General features: G+C 43.1%; 1 non-coding gene and 1 pseudogene across 1 annotated transcript; both read left to right on the forward strand.

Moving 5' to 3' along the window:
- Positions 1 to 26,355, forward strand: part of LOC133055034 (mitochondrial import inner membrane translocase subunit Tim29-like) — a 186,914-nt pseudogene extending 160,559 nt beyond the window's left edge.
- On the forward strand, positions 13,054 to 13,160 carry LOC133055278 (U6 spliceosomal RNA). The gene has a single exon (XR_009692577.1). It is a non-coding gene; the product is annotated as a U6 spliceosomal RNA (small nuclear RNA).
- Positions 26,356 to 27,217: the final 862 nt, after the last annotated feature.

The following is a 27,217-nucleotide window of genomic DNA, read 5'->3' on the forward strand; positions in this document are numbered from 1 at the left end:
CAGGGAGAGGTTCTGTTTAGCGAATCATGTGTTGGCAGGTGTGTTGGGGAACGGGCGACAACAGTGGGCTGGTTGAGGCAGAATCAGCACTTAATCTGGGTGACATCGGAAAAGTCACCAAAACTTCTGAGCCTAGGTTTCCTGCCGAGTGAGAATTCCGTCCTAGGGCCGCTCTTCTCAGACCATAATATGCAGACAAATCACCCGGAGATCATGTCAAAATGCAGATCCTGGTTTGAGAAGTCTGGGAAAGGATCTGTGATTCTTCATTTCTCATAAGCTCCCAGATAATGCTGGCCGGTGGACCACACTCTTTGAGCCGCAAGGGTTTAGACGATGTTTACAGTGAACATCTGCTGCTTCATCTCTAGCATCCAAGGATTAGAGCATCTTTGTTCTCTCATCAACTACCTGATTTTCTTTTGGGAAGCATACACACTCTCTAGCAATTAGGGCGCCCAGATGGGACTGACGCTGACCCTCAACCCTAATTCTTAGAATGGGCCCATGTTTTAGGCCTAACCAATCAGGGCACTCCATTTCTGTGATTGGCTCATATGTGATCATGTGGCCCATGGCAGGTTATTATAACCTGACCATGTACCCGTGGGCGGGCTTTTGCTGCTGCAGTCTTCTTAGCTGAGGTCACTTAACTATAGCTAGGATATTAGTCAGCGATTCTGAGAAGCTGTTGTATCACATCACGGTAAACCCTACCTGAAAATAGTTAATAGAGAAGAGAACCAAGCTGAGAGATCAATGGCATCTAGAATCCTAGATGCAACCATTTGAAGGCAAGATTCCTGGCTTCTTTAGTTACACAAGCTAGTCATAAATGTCATGACTACAGACATAACACAAATTGCAGCTTCATTATCAATATTTTCTCCATCACTTTCTTAATATAGACCAGAGCAACAATTTTGTGAAGAGCCAGACAGTAAATACTCTAGGCTTATAGAACATACAGTCTCAGTAAGAAGGCCTCAATTCTGCGGCTGTAGCACAAAAGCAACCATAGGTAATATAGAAACAAACGGAAATTGCTATGTTCCAATAAATGTATTTACTAAAACAGGCATCCAGCCCACAAGCTATAGTTTGCCAACCCTGCATGTGTGCACGCTCAGTCGCTTCAGTAGTGTCTGACTCTTTGCGACCCTATGGACGGTCGCCCGCCAGGCTCCTCTATCCAAGGGATTCTCCAGGCAAAAATACTGGAGTGGGTTGCCATGCCCTCCTCCAGGGGAACTTCCAGACCCAGGGATCGAACCTGTGTCTCCTGTGGCTTCTGTACTGCTGGTGGATTCTTTACCACTGAGCCACGAGGGAAGCCCTTGCCAAAGCCCTTGATTTGTAGTTATCTGCCAATTTCCAAGGCATAAGTACTTGCACCATGGTTGATAGCAAGCTGCTAGTATAATGTCACTGAATGCAGAGCTGGGAAAGGATTAAGCACCAGCTCCCCATTATATATAGTCTCTACCATAGAGATACCATCACGATAACTATAATAACATAGATAATAGTAACATGTAGTGAAATCATTAGAAAGTGATATGTACGTTTTAAGTACAGTATTTACTTCCTTTGTCTTGATATCACTTTAATTGTAAGTTTATAAAGCTGACTTTTAATAGCATGTCTAACCTGCAGTACAAGCCAGGTCCAGGTGTCATTGCACCCTCTCTTACCTTTTTGAAAAGTTCAAAAGTAAAACAGAGAAATCAGGATCCAAAGATATCACAACAGTAGATCAAAGTTTGGAATGGGATTAACGGCATCTTCAGGAATTGCAGTTTAAAATTCCAATGTATTAAACAAGTCCTTTTTGAAATGGTAATGCCTTGTACCTGAGCAGAAAAGACAATTAAGATAATGTGTTAATTTTCCCCTTGAATCTGACAGTAATATTTTGATCCTGTTAATTATCCAGAGAAAAGAAAATGTATATAATGTGAGAGCTCTGTGCAGAGCTGACATGCTTGCTGCCTGGTTAAGTAGGCACACTTATCCTATAATTAGCTGCTAGGAATGCAATTTCCATTCCTCCCTAAATACACCCACTAAAAAATAAACCAATGTGGCGTTTCAGGGCTGCTCCAGCCTGGTTTTCCCCCTGGGACAGTAGCCAATGATTATTTACTAAAACTTATCCTCCTTTCAAAACTATCAGAAAATAGCAATCTGGCTGCTAATGATTTCTGGCAGGTGAGGGTTAATCAATGTCTTAAGATCACCGAAAGACCATGTCATTATAGCCCCAGCATGCTTGCCTTCGCCAAGGGATAAACTTATCGATGTCACTAGCTGAGCATTTTAATGAGAGTTCATTTCAAGAGGGCAACCTTTTAAGTGGGCAAGTCAAGCCGCGAGGGGGAAAAGGGTGGACCCAAAATTATTTTCATAAACTGGCAAGTAGGGTTTTTCAGCAAATAGTAGGAGGTTCAGGACAATACTTTGTTTGGAATGGAAATTGTTTAACTGTGTATTTTATAAGATGGTTTACATGTGTTCCTTTTTATTTTTGACTCTAGTTGCTTTACAACGTTATGTTAGTTTCCGCTATACCGTAAAGTGAACCAGTCACTCTATACATATATCCCCTCTGTTTTGGTTTTCCTTCCCATCTAGGTCACCGCAGGGCGCTGAGTAGGGTTCCCTGTGCTGCACAGCAGGCTCTCATAAGTCACCTATTTCACACACGGTAGTGTATTTATATATGTCAATCCCACCTCCCAATTCATCCCACTCCTTCTCTCTCCCCTGTTGGGATCCACACGTTTGCTCTCTACTTCTGTGTCTCTGTTTCCGCTTTGCAAACAGGTTCATCTATATCATTTTTCTAGAGTCCACATGCATGCATTAATATAGGATATGAACACCCTATTAATATTAATTAATATCCTATTAACATTAATGACCCGGGTGGCTCAGCGAATCCCCCCAACAGTGTATGAGCCATGGAGACGCAGGTTCACTCCCTGGGTTGGGAAGATCCCCGGGAGGAGGGCATGGCAATCCACCCCAGTAATCTTGCCTGGAGAATCCCCAAGGACAGAGGAGCCTGGTGGGCTACAGTCTATGGGGTCGCAAAGAGACAGACACGACTGAAGTGACTTAGCACACACATGTGATATTTGTTTTTCTCTTTCTGACTTACTTCACCTTGTATGACAGTGTCTAGGTCCGTCCACGTCTCTGCAAATGGTACAGTCTCGTTCCTTTTTAAGGCTGAATAAAACAACACCCTCCAACTCCTCTCCAGGAATGCTGAAAAAAGAGGTGAGCCCTTCCATTAGAATGAATGGTAGCGTTTAGGCTGTTACCCAAGGGTTATCTATAGCTACCCCCGGTATTTAATATGTTCTGTAGAAGCACAAACCATTTCTATCTTGTTTTATTCCTATCACACGTCTGTGTGTCTGATCTCCTCTACCATTTTCAACAAGCGTGTTAGAGTGGAAACAACACTGGGTCTGGTTTCAGAACATCCAAGTTCATGGTCTAACTCACTCTGTTTCTAATCGTGGGACCTTGAGAAAGGCACGTCAGCTCTCCGGGCTTCAGGTGTCCACATCTGTGAAGATGATCATCAGATCCTCAAGGAAGTGCTTCCTAAAACACTGTACTCGGGTAGGGAATTGCTATTTTTGTCTTTGGGATCCCTATGGGGAGAGCCCAGTTAAAGACAGATGCTTACAGATCTGTAGAACAAATAAATGCATGAATGAATGTGTGCATCTTTTCATTTAACAATCTTCAGACTTCAGTTTAGGCTGTGTAATAGGGAGTTTGAGATCATACACTTGGTGGGGGAGGGGGGCCTGACTGCCCCCAACTGAATCACAGCTCTGCTCCTGACTCAATGATTGTGTGACCTCGGGTGAAGTTAATATCTCAGTGCCTCAGTTTCTCATCTGTAAAATGGGAGGGTAATAATCGTTCTTCACTAGATGGTTACAAAGATAAAATGAGTTACTATAAGTTTCTTGGAACACTGCCTAGCACAGAATTAGTGCTATGTAAATATGAACTTTTGTTGCTTTCATCGTGACGTAGAAAATTTACCAAACAAAATACTATGTTCCACACTCGGCATTTAATATTTCAGACCTATTTTTCCTTGAAATTTGACATTAATAAGAAAATGTAGTTTCTCTTCTGAAGTTTGACCTGGACGTGCAGGCCCTGATTGATGTATCACCAATCTCTTGGTGGTCATCTGCTCTGCTTTTTCCTCTTTCTGTAGCTTAGATCTGCTCATGGGATTCATTGCAGGGAACACAGGCAAGACTGGGGCTTGGCTAAGACCAAGGGATTAGGGCTGTACTGTCTTGATGAATAATGACAACAGTTGAAGTTCAAGTTAAGCAAGCTTTGTCGAGGTCGGGAATAATAGGATCACTGTTTCACAGACCAAACAGTTTGGCTGGTTGTTTTATTTTAATCCCCAAACATGGGCTTGCCCTATGTCCCTGAAGAAGTCCAGCTGCTTTCCCGGGGCCCTTTCTTCCATCAAAGCCAAAGCTCCACCTCTTGGGCCAGTGGTCGATGGCCCACGCCCTCTCCTGGGGAAGCCTTCAGGGCATCTTCAACCTCCCTTTCAGGGCCCTGTGCCCGCAGGAAAGGAACCCGTCACTGACACACCTAAGATGGCATGCTCACGTGTCCATTCATCCAGCATTCATTCACCCCCTCCTTCGTCTGCAACATGCCTACATTCAAACATCCCTTCACTCCAGCTTTCAGTCCTTCCATTGCTCATTCATTCACACATTCATTGAATACCTTTTGTGTACCTGGCACTACTCCAGGCCATTGGAATATAACAGTGAACTAGAAAAAGTGCCTGTCCACGTCAAGTTCACATTCTAACAAGCTCTCAGGTGATGCCCATGTGGCTGGACCACAGATCATGCTTCTAGTAATAAGGCACCAGATACAGAGTACTTAAATGCCACACCCTCATAAACGAAACTGCCCTTTCTTGGATGCACCTACCATCTCTGCAGGTGGTAGTCGGTGCAGTAATTGGGTCAAAAATTATCGGGCACAGAGGACATTCCTGGTTTCCTGAGTCTACCCTGCCTATTCTTTTTTTAAAATTTTATTTATTAATTTTAATCGGAGGCTAATTACTTTACAATATTGTAGTGGGTTTTGCCATACATTGACATGAATCAGCCATCGGTGTACATGTGTTTCCCATCCTGAACCCCCCTCCCATCCCTCTCCCCATCCCATCCCTCAGGGTCGTCCCAGTGCATCAGCCCTGAGCACCCTGTCTCATGCCTCAAACCTGGATTGTACCCTGCCTATTCTTAAACTCTTCTCCCAGAAAGGGACATAGAAGGATGCTTTTCTTTGACCCATATTTCTTACTGTAAACAAAAGACCTTAGCTTGTGATAGAAGAGTGAGATCCTCATCTGACCCTCATATTTTGAGGACAGAGGGATGTAGCCGGTACTCCTGAAATCACCCCTTTTCAGAAGTTCCTTATTCTGTCTCATCTCTCAGTGAACATTTACTTTCTCCCATCCCCGTGCCAGGCATTGTGCAATCTTCTAGGAATTTAATGCTGAAGAAGGCAATTCAGACCTCTGTTCCCACAGACCACGGGGAAGCCCGACCTAGCCTGGGGGCTCAGGGAAGCTTTCCTCATGAAAGTGATCCTTGTATGAGACCTGAATGCTGAGAAACGTTTAACCAGGGAACAGGCATGGTCTACACAGAGGGCAGAGGATGTGCAAAAGCCTAGTGATGGGAGGGAAGAGAGTGTGTTTGGGAAATGGAAAGGCAAGGTGAGACTGGAGAAGACAACAGGGGTGTGGGAGATGAGGCAGGGGAGTTGTTGATTAGTCACTAAGTTGTGTCCAACTCTTTCTGACCTCACGGACTATAGCCTGCCAGGTTCCTCTGTCCATGTGATTTCCCAGGCAAGAATACTGGAGTGGGTTGTCATTTTCTTTTCCAGGGGATCTTCCCGACCCAGGGATTGAACCCAGATCTCCTGCTTGGCAGGTGGATTCTTGACCACTGAACCATCAGGGAAGCCCCTGGGGACCAAACCAGGCAGGTCTTTTTAGGCCCCATTAAGGCCTGGGGGCTTCATCCAAGAGCAATTAGAAGCCCTTAAAAGTCCAGAGGAATACAGTAGCTCACTCTAGCTGTTGTGAACTCAAAGGCCTACAGGGAACCAGTCTAGCTCCAGGAAATCAGCTGGGGTCTTTTGCAGTGGTCTGGGCAAAGAACTACAGAACTCGGGCTAGAGATGATGCCTGGAATCATGAAAAGGCCTGAGGAGGGGCTGCTTTCACCCTCAGGCCCATCCTGGGCTGTACTTCCTCCTGGACCCTCTGCCCAGGTCAGCTACGCTCCATCCCATCTTCTCCCTTTCAAGGGAGAGACCAGGGCCTTTCACTCTAGCAACCCTCCCTGGAGTCTAGTCCAGCGTCTGGCTCAACCCTCAGGAACAAATGATCCAGATAACGAGATAAAACACAGAAATGAAAGTGGTAGAGGAACTGCAAAGCAATGAATGAAATGACAGCTGGGTTCATGCAAGTTGAATGTACAAGTGCTGAAAATCCATGGAGTAAAGACATGATTCAGAGGTGCTGAATTATTAACTGGAAACACACTGGGACTCTTATTTAAGAGGTCTATGATGCTTGGGAAGCAAACTGGTCTCTCTAAGCCAAATATGTTAGGCTTGCACAGAGCTCACCAATATAATGGGTTTTTTTTTTTTTTAATTTTAGAGCTGAAGTTAGATGCCAATGTTTAAAAACAAAATAAAACACTGAGAGATTTTATATGGAAAACATGAATATCCAAATCCTTTTGCGGGAGCGGAGAGCCAAGTTATACCCATCTCAGCTGCACAACAGGACTTCCCCCTCCATTTTCCAGTTACCACAGTCCCCACTGCTCCTTACTGCCTCCCAGCACAGAGGCTGCCATCACTAGATCTATGTCATCACACTTGGGTGGTTTTGTTCTTAGAGCCAAGAGAACTGTGACCTACTTCTCATCCCTTCATCTCTCCCCTTGGTTGGAAGGTGAAAGCTAGAGACAAAGGGTAGTGGGTTTCAGCAAAAAATCAAAGCAAGTAGGTATTGATGCGAAAGGGTTGAATTTTTTTCAAGTATCATTTATTGACAATATGCAAGCAACTGCATCAGTCTTATTTTTTGTTTTGGAACCCTGCACTTGTGTTTGGGCCTGCTGATCCAATCCAGCTCTCTCACTGTATAGATGCATACATGGGGCCCATGTATGCATGGTGAAGCAAGCTGCCAAAGATCACACAGCATTAGAGGGCAGGTTGGGACTGGAACTGGCAGGTGGCAGGTCCAAATCGGCAGATGGGAGGAAGGTGGCGAAGAGGAAGATGACAGAGTGGTGGAAATAACAGAAGGACACCTGGGCAGAGGGGCTTCCCAGGTGGCTGAGTGGTAAAGAACCCACCTTGCTTGCAGGACAAGCAAGAGACGTGGGTTCGATCCCTGGGTTGGGAAGATGCCCTGGAGGAGGAAAAAGCAACCCACTCCAGTATTCTTGCCTGGAAAATTCCACGGACAGAGAAGCCTGGTGGGCCCCAATCCATGGGATTGCAAAGAGTCAGACACGACCAAGCAACTGAGCACACAGCTGGGCAGAGGGGGGTTAAGTGCCTGAGTCAGTAAGTGGAGGGACAAGAAGAGCTGGCAAGGAGGGATGGGAGAGAGACGGAGGGTTCTCAAGAGTCCTGCATCCAAGGTTGTCTCTGGGGAAGTAAGACAAAGGTGGTGGAGAAGGAGCAATGTGACTTTGGCAGCAGCAAGAAATACAAGAGGACTAGAGAGGGTGTCCCTCCAGTGCGCATGGTAAGAAACAAGGAGAACCATCCCTGAATGGTATTCACCAGCATAGAGCCACAGTAAGTAGATGCGGATGGTGAGGAAACTCGATCCAGCTGAAGTCTGACAGGCATGGCCGGGGAAGCCCAGACCCAGTGCCTTTTGCCTCTTTGGAGGTCTTTGCTGTTCCCCCTGGGACTTGGGTTGGGAAGGACAGAGCTGCTGGGACCTCAGTTAAGGTTCCACTTGCTTGTTCTCAGTCAGGCAGGCTTTGAAAGGGACACTTAAGACATCTAAATACCAATATTCTTTTTAGAGCAATATTCCTTTTAAATGGTTGGAACAGCCCCCAATGTCATGCAAAACGTAACTTTCTTCTCTACCTGGTTAATTTTTGAGACATGATCAAAAATAATGGAAATAGATGACCATGTATGTCACTCATAAGTTTCTCAACTAACTTATGACGTTTGAAATTTCACTTTGACAGACTAAAACACACAAGCCAAGGGCAACAGACAAAAGGACCAATAAACTGAAATCAAGATATTGAAGAGGTATCTACATGCCCATGTTGATTGAAGCATTATCATATTGGAGACACAGAAGCAACCTAAATGCCCATGGACAAATGTACAAACAGTGGAATACTATTCAGTCTTAAAAAGGATGGAAATCTTGCCATTTGCAACAATGTGGATAAACCTGAGGGACATTATGCTGAGTCCAGACCACCATGACAGTTAACTAACCCTCTCAACTTGTCTTCATAGTTCTAAAAGCCTATCAAAATGCAAGCACAGTGTCTGCATGCAAACGATTGCCTGACTCTCAAATTATATCATCCTGCTTATATTTTAAGATCTAAAGGTGTCAGATAACTTAAAGGATGCTTCCATTACAAAGTGACACTTGTCTGCAAGTCTCAGATCCCAAAAGGGCATTTTCCCCAGACACTCCAATTAGTGTAGCTGTTACTGTTGTTTTCGTTGCTAAGTTGTCATGACTCTTTGTGACCCCATGGACTACAGAGCCCGCCAAGTTCCTCTGGCCGTGGGATTTTCCAGGCAAGAATACTGGAATGGGTTGCCATTTCCTTCTTGAGGGGATCCTTCTCCTCTCCAAGAGCCAGGGGATCTTCTCAACCCAGGGATCAAACCCGCATCTCCTGCACTGGTAGGCGGATTCCTTACCACTGAACCACCAGAGGAGCCCCATAGTATACCATTAATGATCATGACCATAGCTCTGGGGTATCAAGAAAGGTAAGGTTAAAACCCAAGGAAAACAAACAGAAAGAAAACAAAAAGAAAAAGGAATGTGTAATGATCAAAAACTATTGAGAAAAAATTTCCCAGCTCTTATATGTCTAAAGTCGAATTGTCTGGAAATTGTACTCATGTGAAACATATTACTCCCATTGATACCAGATTAAGGAGGTCTTCTTTACGTTATCTCAAATGAATAAAGCACTGTTTCATTGTTTCTCAAAGCATCTGTAAAAGCCTGGTGACAGAGGAAGTATCTGCATTTGAAAGGAAGTCTTAAGGGGTTGTGAAGTCTCAGGAAGGTTCTTAAATGACCTAACCAGATGTTTTGAAGTCTGATACACCCTTAACCCAAACTGAAATTCATAACAAAGTCAAAAGCAATAGAGTCAAATGGATTCCAAAATGCCTTTTTCTAACAAATGTAACTGTTTATACCAAATGACTTTAGGAGAGCCTCATTCCAACTGAGAGAGACTATATGATAATGGAAACAATGGGATTCATTATGAAGTATGAAAAGGAAGTGAAACTAAAAATTCAGGTAAGTCCTTTGTGCTGACTAAATTAAGAATCTACATTTCTTAGGCTGTATAGAATCATGGTTAAGAGCCAGAACCTATAGCCAGACTCCTGGTATTAGACTCCAAACTCTACCACTTGCTAATTGGGTGACCTTGGGAAAGTCACTTGATCCCTCTGAGCCTCAGTTTTCTCACCTGTAAAATGGGAATAAAAATGGTATCCACTTCATGGGGATGTTGTATGGATTAAATGAGATACCAAGGGCTCATATGGTAAAGAATCTGCCTGTAATGCAGGAGACCCGGGTTCAATCCCTGGGTTGGGAAGATTCCCTGGAGAAGGGAATGGCAACCCACTCCAGTATTCTTGCCTGGAGAATTCCATGGACAGAGGAGCCTAGTGGGCTACAGTCCATGGGGTCACAAAGAGTCGGACATAACTAAGCAATTAATACTTTCACTTTCAAGGTGCCTACAACATAGTAAATGATCAGTAAATTTTAACTATTGGAATTATTTTATTTTTTTAGTATTAGACATATTATGTACGCAGTGAAGTGACACAAAAACTTTTTTTCTTTTTGTATTTAAATATAAGACATTTAAATTTTTAAAATATTATTTCAAGGAAGAAGGAGAGAAATAAGGTTGTCTATACCTCTCCACTCAAGAAGTAAAAATCCTGGGGGAAAACACGGTTCCTTTAGTTGATTAATTTTGTGGATGAGGAAGTTATTTAAATTTGAACAGGTTTGGTTTGGCACACCCCATTTGAGACATGAACCAAAAATGTCAAGAGAAAGTCATACAAAATGGTACTGAACTGCACCCACACAGATCTAGCCCTGGGTTAAAAGGACCATACAAAGTCAAAAGGACACCAGGCTGGGGTCTGGGTGCCTGACTTGCCTAGTTAGTATGGTTTCACTGTTAACTCGAAGAATGACCCAGAAGAATCAAGTCAATTCTGCTCCCTGGGTTTCAGCTTCCTCTTCTACAAAACCAGTGGTTTGAACTCAATGACCAATAAGGTTTCTTCAGGCTGTAACTGCTTCCATGACTTGACTCTGGACTTGACCTCTAGCAGCACAATGGTTCTGGTCCAAATCTGGCCACACACTCCATCCACACTGGATGCCTCCTGACTTCCTGGTCTTCAGGGACTCAGGCAAGGGATGTGAACAAACAGTCCAAACCCATTGCTCCTCTGGGAGAAAGAGCCCAGGTACAGACTGCGCTGCTTCCAGTTCAAGTCACACACCCATCACACAGCCGCTGTTCATCCCACAGGAGAGGAGGGTGGGAACCACTGTATTTAAAGCAGAGCTGAAGAAAGAAATATTCTAGAAGCAATAGCTCATTATTTTGGAGGACTCTGGAATGAAAGTCCAAGGTAGAAACACAACACAACAACCGTCAGCATTTCCATTCTGCAAAGACAATATATGCCAGGAGCTCTGAAATAAAGATAGTGTGATTCGTTTATTATTCCTTCTCTTTAAAACCTGCATTAATTCTGATTTCTATTTAAATAAGAATGATTAAATTTTATCAGCTGAGATGGAAATATTGTGATAAACACTGGCTCGTGGCCAAACTAATCTCCCAAACCCACAGCTTACGGCCATTGTCTTGTATAGATATTTGAATGGCAATGGGCTTTTATCAGTATTTCTAAAGGCACTCATTTAATTATGTGGTTGTAAGGATTTTCAAAACCCCAAAGAATACCATCAATACATATTCATTTCTTGGATTAATTCAACATTAACATCAGAAAATATTGTTATTTAAAGAATGCTGGTACTTGTTTCTGCTTTTGCAAAAAATAAGGCATCCAGTTCTGGTTGCAACAGTGTCTTTTGAAACATTCTGTCAAACTGAAACTACCAAAATGCAATGCACAGTGAGGTAAGGCTAGAATTTAGAGTTACAGGGATTAGATGGAGGGCTCCACAAGTCTTTAACAAAGAATACTTCATAGAGGCTGGACTGTAGCAAGGAAAAAAACCTCTGAACTAGGAAGTTTGTACGCATGCATGGATCTTGTCAATCAAATGTAATATATTTGAAAGCCTCAGGAAAAAAAAATTCAAGGGCAGGGGCTGTCTAGGTGCTTCCTGCCTCAAATTTCCATACCCAGAAACTTGAGTGATCTAGATTTCATCACCATAGGGGATACTGTGTTTCTTCAAGAACTGATAAAAGATACAAAAATACACCTGACATGTTTAGCATTAATGTTTCCTCTAAGGTAGGTCTTCATTTTTCAACATTATGATGAATCTGTTTGGGAAGCAAAGACTCACATTATAACTTAAACTGGGGGGGTTCTTCTTGTATAAGGTTGGCTGAACAGGACAACTCCATTCATTGCAACTGAGACCCACATGGTTTGCATTTGCAAACTCAACACCTATTTCTCTTTTTAAATGTGTCTTTCAACTTGACCAAACCACCTAATTCCTCCTGTGCTGATTATATCGAGGGGAGCTAGGTAGGGAGGGGAACTAGATAGACAGAAGAGGAGAGATGGGGGATGGAAAATGAGCCATTTGTCAATTTTGTTAAGACCGATCAGTTTCTAGGATTACCAAGTGCCCTGGTTTGAGGGGTTTCCTAAGACGAAGGAATTTCAGTGCTAAAACTAGGACAGTCCTAAGGTGGTTGGCCCCCTGTACTATTTTTCTTTGACTTATGCTTCCAGGTCAAGCCTTCTAAAGGTTCAAACAAGCTGAGAAGAGAGACATTTAGAATTGGTTGAAGATTACTGAAAGGACCAACTTTCAGTATGGGAACTAAAAATTAGATGAAGGCTCCCAGCCTTCAGTCTGGATTTAGACTCTGCTCCTCGAGTCTAGGAGTTAGTCTCCAGGCAGTAGAATCTGCCTTCCCTTCTCCCTTCAGTCATTTGGATCCTTAGAAGTTCAGTTCCTTCTGGCTGAGATCTGTGGAGTAATCTAATGTGGCCAGATTGGGTAAGATATCTAAGTTCAGCTCACAATATAGATGCTAAGTAAAATTTGTGGAGGATATTATTTTATAGAATCGTGAAGGTGAAAAGAACTTTAAAAACAATTTCCCTCAAAGCATGCTCAGTGGAACACTAATTCCATAGGCTGTTATTCATTTTAGTAAAAAATTGGTTTAGAGATTAAATGTGATGCTGTAAAACGTACCTTTGTTGCAGGACTTATCAGAGCCTTTAAAAGGCAAACAGCCTTGTTCATTAACTGTATGCAGTTAAACACGTTTGACCACAGAATCCTTTTCCCCTTGTCTTATGATACGAGTGCTTGTGAAGGATCCTACTTTAGAAAGCATTGCTCTGGGCCAAATTCCTCATTTTAAAGATAGAGAATAATACTCAGGTCTGTCTAGTTACAGGTAAGGCTGGTGCTTTAGAAGTTTCTCAGTGCTCACTTCGGCAGCACATGTACTAAAATTGGAACGATACAGAGAAGATTAGCATGGCCCATGTGCAAGGAGGACACGCAAATGCGTGAAGCGTTCCATATTTTTGGTAACGATAACCCTATATGCAGGACAGAAAAAGAGACACAGATGTATAGGACAGACTTTTGGACTCTGTGGGAGAAGGCGAGGGTGGGATGATCTGAGAGAATAGCATCAAAACATGTATATTATCAAGTGTGAAACAGATCGCCAGTCCAGGTTGGATGCATGAGACAAGTGCTCGGGGCTGGTGCACTGGGATGACCCAGAGGGATGGGATGGGGAGGGAGGTGGGAGGGGGGATCAGGATGGGGAACACATGTAAATCCATGGCTGATTCATGTCAATGTATGGCAAAAACCACTACAATATTGTAAAGTAATTAGCCTCCAACTAATAAAAATAAATGGGAAAAAAAAAGTTTCTCAGCCTTCAATGTGCATAAGAATCACCCAGGCCTCTTGTTAACCTGCACATGCTGATTCCATAGGTCTAAGATGGGGCCTAAGATTCTGCATTTTTAACAAACTCTTAGGTGATATTATGCTGCTGATCCACGGGCCAAACTTTGAATAGAGAAGCAAGTCTCCTAAATTTATGCTTGTCCCACTGCCTTGTAGCATCTTCCATCAAAGTAGCATCCTTGCCTTATTCTGGTTTCCTTTGCTGCGTTGATATCTTCACTTCTTCAAAGCTACTCCCTGCAGTGATAGGACACATCAAGATTAAGGAAGTATTTCCTGGCCCCTAAAATAAATTTTCATTTTGCTCTATTATAAATTAGAAACAGATAAAGCTTGTCATCAAAATGGCTTCTTCGGAGGCCCTGTACAGAAATTTAGATTAAAAGTCATGCAAAAATCACTGTTTAACTGAGTCAGATCAACAAAGGACACTTCCCATGAGCATTTCCAGGTATTTTTCAATTGTTCTTGGAAAAACAGGGCATGCATCTAATCAAAATGTGCCCAATAATTGTGCAACTCTCTGGTTATTGCCAAAATATGAATAGACAGTGACCAGCAGATGTTTACCCAGCATGCAGATTTTATATTACATGGAAAACATTCCCATCCTGATACTTCAAAAGCTTCTGTGGTTTTCATTGTACATGTCTTGTATTTCCTTCAGTAAAATTTATTGCTAGATATTTTATTCTTTTTGATGCTATTGTTGATGAGATCATTTTATTAATTTTATTTTTGAATTGCTCATTGCTATTGTATAAAAATACAACTGATTTTTGTATCTTTAAAAAAAAGGCTTTTGTATCTGCATATGTATAATCCCCACATCATCGCATATTGTTGATACTGCCAAGAAAATTAGCTTATTGAGATGGTTTCTATGTAATAGCCAGTGTTGTTGTTGTTTAGTACCAAGTCATACCCAACTCTTTTGTGACCCCTTTGGAACTGTAGCCCACCAGGCTCCTCTGTCCATGGGATTTTCCAGGTGAAAATACTGAAGTGGTTGCCATTTCCTTCTCTGGGGAACATTCCCGATCCAGGAATCGAACCCGTGTCTCCTGCAGTGGCAGGCGGATTCTTTATCACTGAGCCACTTGGGAGGCCCATATAACAGCTTTCAGTTCAGTTCAGTGGCTCAGTCGTATCCGACTCTTCGCGACCCCATGAATTGCAGTACGCCAGGCCTCCCTGTCCATCCCCAACTCCCGGAGTTTACTCAAACTCATGTCCATCGAGTCAGTGATGCCATCCAGCCATCTCATCCTCTGTCGTCCCCTTCTCCTCCTGCCCCCAATCCCTCCCAGCATCAGGGCTCTTTCCAATGAGTCAACTCTTCCCATGAGGTGGCCAAAGTACTGGAGTTTCAGCTTCAGCATCAGTCCTTCCAATGAACACCCAGGACTGATCTCCTTTAGGATGGACTGGTTAGATCTCCTTGCAGTCCAAGGGACTCTCAAGAGTCTTCTCCAACACCATAGTTTAAAAGCATCAATTTTTCGGTACTCAGTTTTCTTCACAGTCCAACTCTCACATCCATACATGACCACTGGAAAAACCATAGCCTTGACTAGATGGACCTTTGTTGGCAAAGTAATGTCTCTGCTTTTTAATATGCTATCTAGGTTGGTCATCACTTTCCTTCCAAGGAGTAAGCATCTTTTAATTTCATGGCTGCAGTCACCATCCACAGTGATTTTGGAGCCCCAAAAAATAAAGTCTGACACTGTTTCCACTGTCTCCCCATTTATTTCCCATGAAGTGATGGGACCAGATGCCATGATATTAGTTTTCTGAATGTTAAGCTTTAAGCCAACTTTTTCACTCTCATCTTTCACTTTCATCAAGAGGCTTTTTAGTTCACCTTCACTTTCTGCCATAAGGGTGGTGTCATCTGTATATCTGAGGTTATTGATATTTCTCCCAGCAATCTTGATTCCAGCTGTGCTTCTTCCAGCCCAGCGTTTCTCATGATGTACTCTGCATATAAGTTAAATAAGCAGGGTGACAATAGACAGCCTTGATGTACTCCTTTCCTGATTTGGAACCAGTCTGTTGTTCCATGTCCAGTTCTAACTTGCTTCCTGACCTGCATACAGGTTTCTCAAGAGGCGGGTCAGGTGGTCTGGCAATCCCATCTCCTTCAGAATTCTCCACAGTTTATTGTGATCCACACAGTTGAAGGTTTTGGCGTAGTCAATAAAGCAAAAATAGATGTTTTTCTGGAACTCTCTTGCTTTTTCGATGATCCAGCAGATGTTGGCAATTTGATCTCTGGTTCCTCTGCCTTTTCTAAAATCAGCTTGAACATCTGGAAGTTCATGGCTCACGTATTGCTGAAGCCTGGCTTGGAGAATTTTGAGCATTACTTTACTAGTGTGTGAGATGAGCGCAATTGTGCGATAGTTTGAGCATTCTTTGGGATTGCCTTTCTTAGGGATTGGAATCAAAACTGACCTTTTCCAGTTCTGTGGCCACTGCTGAGTTTTCCAAATTTGCTGGCATATTGAGTGCAGCACTTTCACAGCATCATCTTTCAGGATTTGAAATAGCTCAACTGGAATTCCATCACATCCACTGGCTTTGTTCGTAGTGATAACAGCCATAGGCCTTGTCAATTTAGGGCAGGGGAAGGAAGGGGAAGGAGGAAGGATCCAAAATGAAGAAAAATGACTTGCTTATTGATGAAACTTTCTACTTAGCGACAAATGTTTGTGACATAGTTCAAAGGATAGATGATATCTGTATTTTACAGATGATGTATTTACAGATAAATACAGATGATGTCTGTATTTTATGACACTGAAACCAACCACAGGTAAACAGAATATACTGGGTGATAAGTATGTAGAATATTATTGTTGTTTACAGGCCAGCCTCTCCCCTCAAAAAACTGAACTTAGATATCTTACCCAACCTGGCCACACAAGGTTTCTCCACAGATCTCAGCCCAAAGGGACTAAACTTCCAAGGATCCAAATGACTGAAGGGAGAAGAGAAGGCGAATTCTACTGCTGGAGACTAACTCCTGGACACGAGAAGCAGAGTCTAAGTCCAGACTGAAGGCTGGGGGCCTTCATCTAACTTTTAGTTCCTATGCAGAGCAGGACCTTAATATCCCCATATTCAAGCTCTATCTTTGCTGCCTGATAGTTAGTACATCATTTTGGTCTCGTCTCTGTGACGTGGGAAGTAGCAGTCATTGTCTCACAGAGTTAGGAAAGTTAAATGAGAAAATTGCATATATTTGCAAGTATTACAGGGCAGATGCTGACAAAGCTGAGCTATAGTGGGTTTTTTCAGGGGGGAGTTAGGTGTTTTTTAAAATTGCGTAAGAAATCTGAGATCTGTCTCCTTAAGTTTCTAATATAGAACTGTTCACTGAGTTATATTTTAATGATCAAACTTACATCCTATTTTGCTGGTTTCATGCCTTCTCATCATACATTGGTTCATACTTGACATGGGTTCCTACTAAGCATCAGCCTTGTGAGGCACTAGGAAATCAACAATGAAGACAACACTAGTCCTGCCTCAAGGATCTCTCAGGGCTTCTTAGGGAGGTTGACACCGAAATCAACAATTAAGATACAGCTCCATGAAAGTTGCATCTGGGGGCAGGGGGCATCTCACAGCCTCTGGAGGAGAGTGATGGGGAGGAGTTGGGGAAGAATGTCCCAGAAGATGTCCCAGCTGAGGAATCTTTCTGACTCTTCCTCTGTCTACCTGACTGGCTCATCTTCCAATACCTGAAGCTCTGCACAGATCCCATCCTGATTCCATCTCTTCTCAAACTCATGCTCCAAAACAACAGCCTCTCATGTTCCACATCTATGCAGCTGAACTTCAGGTCTGCATTTCCCACCTTGACTTTTCTCCCAAGCCTCAGATTTCATGACCTATGTGCTAGCTGGGTTGCCCAGAAAAGAGAGGCTAAAATGGAGTTAGGAGATTTCTTGGGAGTAATGCCTATGAAAGATAAAAGTGGGTGTGTTATTTACTCACTGCTGTATAACAAATTACCACATAGTTACTGTGGGTCAAGAATACAGGCATGAGTTAACTGGGTATTTCTGACTCAAGATCTCTCACAAGGCTGCAACCAGTGTCAGAACTGAAGTTCTGGTTTTATCTAAAGGTTCAAAGGAGAAGACTTTGCTTCCAAGCTCACTTTTATGGTTGTTGACAGGATTCAGTTCCTTGAAGGCTATTGATCTGAGGCCCTCCCGTGCCTACTGGCTGGAGTCTGCACTAAATTTCTTGCCTTTCTATAGGGCAGCTCACAATATGGCAGCCCGATTCACCAGAGAGCAAAAGGGAGACAGCCAGAGAGTCCTAGTGGGACCAAAGTCACAGAAGTAACTTTCCACTGTTGACTTCCTTTTATTAAAAGAGAGTCATTACATCCAGACAATAGCGAAAGAGAGGAGATTCCAGAATCACTGGGAGTCATCTTAGGAGGGAGCCTGATACAAGGAGGAAGCAAGGTTGGACCACAATGCAGATCTGATGCCAATGAAAGGAAAAGTGGGGAGGAAGCAGGATTAGGAAGAACTCACCTCAGAACATAATGTTCATCCTATAAAGTCTTAACCGACTCAACAGGAAGCTCCAGAACAAAGGATGCCATTTGGAAAGCTCTGCCTTGGGCAAAAACCGACCAAGGTCTGGGGACTGCCTAGGAAGAGCATGGTCTTGGCTGAAAGCTGAGGCAGATTCTGAAGGCCAATAGAGGCTGTCAGATAACTGCTTTCCTTGAAGCTGGATGGCAAGTTCTTTCTGGAAGGGAGAGGTGAGTGACACAGCTTCATGGCCCCCACCTCCACCACATGTAGATCAATGTTTTGTACAATCCAGGCATTCATCAAATGCTTCCACCACATGCTTATCAAGTGCATAAATTATTAATGATGCTTATAAAAATATCAAGTATTTATTATTTATGAGCGATGAATATTCATAATCACATTGAGACAGTAGCCAAATGATGAGCCAGACATGCAGTCAACTAACAGGGCTGTCTAATCTTTGATGCATCTTCAGAAGTTGAGCTCTTTCCTGCTTCTTCCAAATGACCCTGGCTTTGTGCATACAGTCTTAGATGAGGCCTGTATGGATCAAGGTAGCTCTAGATTGATGAATCGCTCTGGCTCTTGGTCTTACAAACTTTCTACTGAGAACAGAAATGTCCCCAAAGTGCTGATAGTTGGACTGTGATCATACATCTTACCAGCGGGGAAGGACTTCACACACCACTAAACCCCAGGAGAACATATATTATTAAATCTGTCCTTCATCAGCTCTTCTCCACTAAAGGTTTGCTAAATAAAGTTGCCATTCAGCCAAACCAATCTTCACATGCCATATCATGTGGCACACTCTTTTATGAAGTGTTAATTATGTTGCTAATAGTTTGTGATTATCTGTTTAATGACAGTTGCTCCTCTAGACTATAAGCTCCATGAAGGTCAGGAAAATGTTTTGGATCTCCAACATTTATTACTGGTTTGGCAAATATGTAGGGACTCCATGAATGGTGAGATGCATCCCTCTCTGATCTGTTTTGGGAATCTGGATTTTCACGTATCAAATCTGGTCTGAGAAGGAGGTGCCCTTTTATTCCGAGGCTCCTAAGGAGGACAGACAAAAGAAATGTTCATCTCACTCAAGGGCTCTGGAACAATGTGCCCAGTTAGGTCAAGTTAATGGTCAGATTACAATTTGGTGCAATTGTGTGTGTTGAGAAGCTTTCTAAAATACATCAATCTAGCAGTCCTGTCAATTGATACTCATTAAGCACCTTCTGCATACCAATCCAAGGAATTAACAGTTGTTAACTGAACATCTCTTTTTACCCTTTTTATCCACTTACTCCCCATCTCACTTTTATGTACTTTATCCACCCATATATCCATTCATTTATTTATGTACATTTTACTTTATTCCAATATGGATTGGAGGTGGTTTACAGAGATTCATTAAATATACCACTATAATATAAATTATGAGTAGGTGAAAATGCAAAGGAAAAAGCATAAACTCAATACATATGGACTGAATCACTAATAATTCAAACTCTTACTGGCAAAAAAAAAGGGAAGGACTCGACTCTACTGATCATAGCAGGTGCTCAGGTATAAGATATCAGGGCAGATCTATCATAAAAAGTTCTCTGTGGACAGTTTTCTTCATTTAACCATTGGAATAAATCTTTCTCATATTTGTGTGTGTTTTAGAGGACTTTGAGGATTTCAAACAGATCTTCTATTCATTCCTTTTTGTTATTTTTGTTGTTCTTGTATTTACTGCATATGTACTAAGAGCTGGGCACTGTGCTGGGTATCATGGTCTAAGAAAAGGGGTACGGAGTGCAGGTGTTTCTACTGTTAGGCTCCAGGTTTAAAAGTCCTGAGTTCTCTCATGGCCCTGGGCTTGCCTTATCGTGTGGCTTGGTTGAGTCTATTCCAGTCCCTGGACCTTGATGTCCTCAAGGTCAAAACAACAGGCTAAATGAACAGCCTTAACTAGATCTAAAATTAGGTAATATAGGACAGACTGGATTGAAGCAAATCAATTCAGTGATCCTGTTGGCCCTATCCATTTCTCAGTATAGACTGAGAAAACTGATCAAGGACTCTTGGAAGGTGCATTTTGAGCATTTTATCCTCAGCTGACATGAACATCACATGGAAGTGTTCTGCTAACAAAACCTTCAAGTGACATTACCTAATGGACCCTTTCAAAACATTGTGACCTCAGACTTAGAAAAACAAACTTATTGTTGCCAGGGGGAAGAATGAACGGAAGGGAGTTTGGGATAAACATGTATACACTACTATACTTAAAATGGATTAGCCAGTAAAGACCTACTATATAGCACATGAAACTCTGCTCAAGGTTACGTGGCAACCTGGATGGGAGGTGAGTTTGGGGGAGAATGGATACATATGTAAGTAAGTACAGCTGAGTCCCTTCACTGCTCACCTGAAACTATCACAAGATTGTTCACTGGCTATGTTCCAGTACAAAATCAGAAGTTTAAAAAACATATTGTGACCTAAAGAGTAAGTGCTTCTCACACGGAAGTCAACTCTCAGAATTCACAAAGATTTAAATGCCAACACCCTATTTTTCAAAAGAATGAAATAACCAGCACGAACTGAACTTTGCAAAGACTGGGCACTCTTTTAAACACACAGTAATACATCATCTCATTTAATTCTGACAACAACCCCATGAGACAAATTGTCATCATTGCCCCCATTTTATTTTTTAATTTTGTTTCTATTTTTTTGGCTGTGTTGCATAGCATGTGGGATCTTAGTTCCCCAACAAGGAATTGATTCCCCACTCCTTGCACTGAAAGTATCATACAGTCTTAATCAATGGACTGCTACGAAAGTCCAACCCCCATTTTACTGAGATGGAAATTGTGGCACAGAGAAGTAATATACAATATTCTATGTCACAGACTAGCGATGTGAGCCCAGTAAGTTGGCCCCCAAATCCAGACTCTTCCCTCTCAGCTGACCATACCTCCTCCAAAAGTCTCACACCTGTGGCCTGGAAGTGCTCTGTTAGCTTGTGGCTTAATTAAAAAAAAAAAAGCCTTATTACCTATAATGTTTCTGATGCTTCCAACTAAGAAAATAATCTAAACAAAAAACAGATATATGATATTCTTTTCACAACTGATTTCCAACTCCAACAATGTAATTGTGATTCTCAATAATAACGTGCAAAAAATACTTTTATTCTAAATCTAGACTTTGCAAACTTTTCCTCTGAAAGGCAGATGGTAAATCTTTTAGACCCTAGAGGCCATAAGGTCACTACCCCAGCTCCTCAAATCTGCTACTAGAGTGAGAAAGTAGCCAATATTTAACCAAGTGAGCGTGCATATTCCAATACAGCTTATTTGTGGATACTAAGTTTTGAATTTAACATAATTTTTATGTGTCATGAAGTACTCTTTTTCTGACTTTTTCATAACCATTGAAAAATGTAAAAACCATTCTAACCTCGGAGGATGAACAAAAACAGGCAGAAAGCTGGATCCAGCCCATTGGCTACTGTTCGCCTCCCTGCTCTAAACTGCTCACTTACATCTGAAATCATCTTTGGGAACAGACAAGGCTTTTCTCAAAAGAAAAATAAAACCACAATATACTCAGTTTTCTAATTTCTTTGCAACATGAATCTATGCTTTCTTGGTCACAGTTTGTCCTATTGTCCTAAAGATTGAAAATTCTATATCAATGAATATTTAATCATCAAGAAAGTTAAATTCCCCTTCTACTTTGGCTGTCAATAAGCAGAGGTCTAGACTGTTGTCTATAGTTGTTACGAAACTCAAGCCCAAAACAGAATAAAATATATTCCCAAATATCTACAAATGCACACATGAAATATAGGTGTATTTTAAAGAATAACCTAACAGAAAGGACTTTAAATTTCACAGGAGCTGCTAATGCAGGCGGCTAATCCTATTTACATTCATATTAGCTTTGGTATCTTTTTCCCTAAGATTTACCTATTTGTATGCTTGCATGAGTTAAACTGCCTTTTGCATGATATCAGTACTTTTGTAATTTAAATCTATAAAAGGCAATTTCTTTTAAATATACTTCCTAACAGTGGGTGAAAGAGGCACCAAAGTTATTTGAGGACTGTACACCTCGGTGAACATGTGTGCTGAACTCCAGGCAATATGCAGAAAGTGGGAATTAATCTTATACTGTAGGAGCGGAACGGAAAATAAAATCAAGGCTGAGAAAGAAACAGCCTTTGAAAAGGACCCTTTGCATTATCGAAGGAAATGGTGTGCTTTAGAATTGGTATTTAGACAGGTAAAACTTTTTTCCCTTCTACAAGAGTGGTGAGGATGGTTTGCTTTCTCCACTGTGATTTTTTTTTTACACCTCAAATAACTTGAGCCACCTAGTAAGGTTTACAACTGAACATTGGTGTTGGCTGATAAACAGAACCTGGTGGACCATTTGGTGGCCAGGGTCAATTTTAAGGTGTCAACTGTGACTCCTCAAGGAGCATAGGAAGCAAGTACGTATTGAGGGGCTTAGAGGTTGAGACTCCAAAGACACAGAACAAATTGTATCCAGCTGAAACTACATTTTTTCCTTGAAGTAATTCCTATGAAATGTTCACCCTCACCATCTCCACTTGACATAAATGAGATGTAAATAGGTTAATGTATAATCTTGCCCCAAAGAAATAGTGTCTTCCAATATGTAGGGCACACATATTGACAAGCTTCTTTTCTAAGCAAGCCTGGGATTTTTCAAGCGAAAATCATCTCGAGTGGGGGCGGCAGGGGAGGTGAAATCCAAGGGGAGGGACTTCCAGATGTATGCCCTCACTTCTGGCTACATCGAGCATGTCCTCCCCAGGGCACTGGTCCTTGGGTTCACTTCCTGTGAGGCTGGTCAGGGCACCTCTCCAAGAGCTCACCAGGCATGAAGGAACTGATTTCTAATTTTAGTCTCTTATAGAAAATCACCCCACAGTGAAGCCAGGAGAAGACAAGAGTTCCAAACTGGGCATCTGCAGCAGAGAGACTGGTCAGACTCAGGCTCTGAGATCTGCACAGAACTAGCCCCCAGCTTCAGACACACCTCAGGAAGGGACTGTCCCTCCATTTAATCCTAAATTTCATACTTATCTCCCCTCTCCAGCCATGAGGTCTACACAACACCAAGTATATGGATGGAAATGGGGCCTTTTGTTCACTCCCCAGATAATTACACAAAGCTTCAGGCACTGGTTCATGACTCCTGAAGAATCCTCATGTACACGAGTACACACACACACACACACACACACACACACATTCTTTCTCTCTCTCTCTCACCCAAAATCCACCACCCTGAAAGGAGCCATTATAAATGTTTCATGTGGAACTTTCACAACCCATCAGACTCACCAGAGTTTTCAAATTAACTCCCTTTCTGCCCAAGGGGATCCCTCTGAAAGAGATTTCTCCAGCCTCAAACCTCCTCAAGAAAATTCTGAATTTGAAACAGAATGCAAATAATGCATTTTGACTCCCTAATCAACAAATGGGATCAACTTGAATTGATTAAGAACCTTTGAAATTAGCTGTCTTTAATTCTCTCCATGGTCTGCTGCTGGTACTCTGAAGATAGGAGGGGCATTTGTGTGTGTGTGTGTGTGTGTGTGTGTGTGTGTCTGTGCCTGTGTCTGTGTGTCTGTGTGAGAGCTGAAGTTGCAAAGTTTGGTCTCATTTTCTTTCGGAATTCGTATAATGGTCTTTCCTTAAAAAAAAAACAAAAAAACAAACTTTTTTTATTTTAATGGTGACACAACTCTAAGAAAGCAGCATTCACCTAGTGCAATTATATGGCTTTTCGTGAAGTACATTTCCAATAGTGGCTGCATGAAACCTGCACAACTTTGCTGAAAAAAAAAAGCCCATAAAATCTGAAATGAATGTATAAATAATATGCAACTGTCTAGACAGTATAGGTCACTTGCAAAGAGAGCAGGTCGGGAAAAAATTGTCCATCAGTCAGACAACCATAACTGATTCTGATGCTAAATAATGGTGGAGATATTCAGCATTCTCTCTATGTGAAAAGCTTCGCTGAGCACTCTGCTCTTCCCAAGCCAGTGGTCCTCTGCTTATCTAGTGCTTTATGCAGCCTTTGGAAAATGCACTTGCTATTTAAACATTAAAATTAATGCCCAAAGAATAGCAATTGAGCAAGGAGGGGGGGGTTGCCACTGACCTGTGTGATTGGCCTTTGGTAAAGCAAAAATAGCCCTTCTAGATCAACAATATGAGATTTCCATACCCACAGAATCTTAAACAGATGTAGTTATGGAAACTTGAGGCTAGCAAAAGACCCAAACACACACATGCAAATTTCATGGAACTTTTTTGCTCTCTACTAACAACACGTAAGGAGAGATTCAGGTACTTAAATCTTGTTTTTTATTTTTTTAAAAAAAGCTATAGTCATCTGTGCACATAGTGGGAAAAAAAAAAAAAAAAGGCTTGAAACTCAACCAAATGTGTTAAACAATGATTACGGTCGTTTTTAGCACCCTAGAAGGTGATAATCTCAGTAGCCACAGACCAGGACAGTGGCTGCTACCATCACTGCGCTCCTAAACTATGAACCTAGGCGAGGCTCCTCAGCTTGGGCCCAGGGGTGGGCACCACCACCAGCTGGCTCAGCAGCCCGATGGGCCCACATGCCCTTTGTGAAAGGAACCCAAAGCCAGGCTACCATGAATTAGTCCCAAGGCCCACAGGAGGAAGGATCCTTGCTCACCTGGTAGGGAGGAAGCTGGTGGGCAGATTGTTCTCAAGTGAGCAGCCACATTCAGCAAATGGGTCAGTCCCTTAGGGAAGACAATGATAACAACACAATAAGAAGTGTCTCAGCCGCCACTTACAGAGCACTTACTGAAGGTCAGACACTGAGCGACCGTGAAGGCCTGACTCTGGAAGACCCTTACCACAATGCTAGGGAGCTGCTCTGATGTATTATCCTCATTTTCATTGGAGGAACTTGAGGCTCAGAAAGGTTAAATAATTTGCCTGAAGCCAAAGAGTAGCACGTGGCTGAGTGCCAGTTTGATCCCAGGTTCCTTAAAAGCGACGCTCACCTCTTCACCTCTGTGATCTTTGGCCTCTCCAGCTGCCCCGACTTGGGGCCCACTTCTCCCTGAGGTGCTCTGGGCACAGCTCCCATGCGGCCGGCGCCAGGAGAACCTCTGCTTCTTGCAGGAAGCAAAATGCCTAATGTCACTGCACTGGTAGAAAGACATAAAATCCAGACCTGGCTCTATTTCTTTTCTAAGCAGTTCTAAGATCTAATTTTTTAAATATAATTTTTTAAAAGGCCCTATAAATCATATGTATAATACTTTAGAAAACTTAGGGATTTTTGCCTAACTAAAAAGTTTATGACATTTTGATTCCACTGTTGTCGCTTGCGCAGAAAAGACTCCCGGCCTTCTGCTCTACCTACCTGGGCAAGCGGAAGAGAAGGGAGGCGGCCTTTCTGGAGAGATGTTGGTTCAAAGCCGCGGAGAGGAGGGTGATGCTGTGACCATAAAGCCCGGCGTGTGGGCGCGGTCGGGCGCCGAGACCCGCGCGCTGCTCCAGGACTAGGTCTGTGGGCACAAGGCGGCAGCAGCGCGGGTCCAGGCAGGTCGGCGGCCGTGTACACCGGGCGCGGCTGCGGCCTGCGCCCCGGAGCTGAGCGAGGCGGCCTTCCAGGGGGCGAGCCTCCACAGGCCGGCACCCTCCCGCTGCGGCCGCCCGCCACGCGCAGCCGCCACTTGAAAGTGGCCCAGCGGCAGCTGCTCTGGCCGCGGGCTCGCGGTGAGCCCTGGGCCTCTGCTCACTGGTGTACGAGGCTCCCTTCGACGCCCAGGCCGGCCCCTGCCAGGCCCGCTGGGGCTCCCTGCAGCCCCGCTGGACCCACTTCCTGGACCGCGTCCTGCACGTGGGCTTCGTGGGCCGCTGGTGAGTGCCGGGGCCCAGATGTGCGACTGCGACCTCAGTGTCGGCAAGCTCTGCTGGTATCTCTGTGCGTCGTGGAGCCCGACCAGCTGCGCCCAAGCGCCTCCTCCAGAGACGTGCAGGCCTGTGGTGCTCACCGCCCGTGGACCAGGCGCGGTGGGAGGAGCAGGTCTTGCAGAAGAAGAAGGACCAGCTGGCCCTGAGCTAGGCTGACCCTCTGGTGCCAGCGGAGCTCGCGAGAAGAAACCCCACCCCAGCCTGGGTCGGGACCAGGCTCTGAGCCTGGGCAGGTGGCTGGCCTGCGATTGCGCAGTTGGTGTTGAGTGAGCCTCAGATACGGAGTGATGGGATTAATCATGTGCCATGTTCTCTCCCTGGGTTTTCACAAAATTAGGGGGCCCCTTCTCACTTGTTCCTTATGAGCTGATGCTCGTTCAGAGCTTTCTTGGTCTGGGAGTTGGGGAGAGCCATGTTCCATGCCGTATTTACCACTGCCCCAGTGACCTAAGGAGCCTTGGAGGGAAATAAACCCTTTTTAACTGGACTCCAGGGTTCTCCTGACTGAGGTATCACAGATGATAGGTGACTCCCAAGCTCTCCTAAAAACTTTCAGATTTTCGTTTTAAATTTTGAACTGAAATTTACCCTCTATTTCCATAAGCAACGTATTAAATTTTTGTTGTTGTTGTTAATAATTGTAGTCTCAGAGGAAACTGGAAAAATAATCGAGACATCCTGGATACCCTTCCTTCAGCTTCCCCCAAATGGTAACCTTTTATATCAGCAGTACCAAACCAGGAGATGGACATTGGGTTGACTCTTTGGATTTTACATGGAAACTTTTTGCAAAAGCAACTTGCTTTTACCTTACGTGTATTGATAGTGATGTTAAAGTGACTTGGAGGGATAAAGCATTTTCTGATCCAGAAATCAGTATGGAATCAAAGCTTCTGGTCATGTTGCACTTCAATCATCCTGAAAACACAGAATCCTATGGAAAGGAATATGTTGATGTACATAGCTGGGTTATAATCATACTTCTAAAATATTAGAGGAATGAGATGAACTCTGTCACCCACATGGCCTGTGGTTAGTTAATAAACCAGGAGATGAAACAACAGCAAAAAGGGACCATGAAGACA

Source organism: Dama dama, chromosome 4, assembly GCF_033118175.1.
Source record: "Dama dama isolate Ldn47 chromosome 4, ASM3311817v1, whole genome shotgun sequence".
Taxonomy (NCBI): domain Eukaryota; kingdom Metazoa; phylum Chordata; class Mammalia; order Artiodactyla; family Cervidae; genus Dama; species Dama dama.